The following is a 933-nucleotide window of genomic DNA, read 5'->3' on the forward strand; positions in this document are numbered from 1 at the left end:
GTCCGCGCTCCCGGAGGAAGAAGGGAGAGGGGGGGAACGGGGGACACGACCCCCTCCCTCCACAAGCCCCAAACTATAGCTTCATTTCTTTAGCTCTCACTTTAATAAAATAATGATTCGTTGGGAAAATGGGGTATAAATCTTCATTTTGGAGGCAATTAAAGTGTTGATTTCATTCGTGCCCCTGAGCGATTCTTGTAATTTGCTCAAATAGCTTTATGTACCCAGCACTCCAGAGCTTTTAGAAACCCATTTTCTAGTTAGACTTGTTGGATTACAATTTTTATTCAACAGCAGCGAGCCGAGCTCCCCTCAGCTCGACCCTCGCTGTAGGGCTCCCCTCGCCTTAAGGCGCTGCGCGGAGCCGCCGCTCCCCGGGAGCATCTTCCCGGCCCCGGAGCATCTTCCCCGGCCCCGGAGCATCTTCCCCGGGCACCTCCCTGCCGCGCCGCCCTCCGCCCGCCCCGCCAAGCTTTTATCCTTCTCAGCAAAATTAGAGGAAAAAAACCCAAACCAAAACCAAACCAAAACCAAGCCAAAACCTCCACATATGTGCACATAAACCCCTTCGAAAAAGTTCATGCCTGCCTTCAAGCCTGCCTCCCTCCTGCCACGGCACCGCCAGCAGCCCGATAGCCTTCGGCAGACAGGAGAAAATATTTAGGAGACTGCCCACGCTGCAATGCAACGCACCTTGGTGTCGGTAATCTATAAAATAACTCCTGGCTGACAGTGCTGGTGATAATGGCAAAGCGGCTGAGGAAACTCCTGTCTGCTTGACTGCGCCTTGCTTGAACAAAAGGAAACCTCCAGAGTCGGGAGCTGATTGCTCCTAAGACTGTATTTACGAAGCTGATCATAAAGAAGAAATAACTTGAGGGGTTTAGATGGGGATTTTTCCTTTTTTTTTTTTTTTTTTTTTTTTTTTTGGGG

This window comes from Egretta garzetta, unplaced genomic scaffold (genome assembly GCF_000687185.1).
Source record: "Egretta garzetta isolate BGI_Z169 unplaced genomic scaffold, ASM68718v1 scaffold360, whole genome shotgun sequence".
NCBI classification, from domain to species: domain Eukaryota; kingdom Metazoa; phylum Chordata; class Aves; order Pelecaniformes; family Ardeidae; genus Egretta; species Egretta garzetta.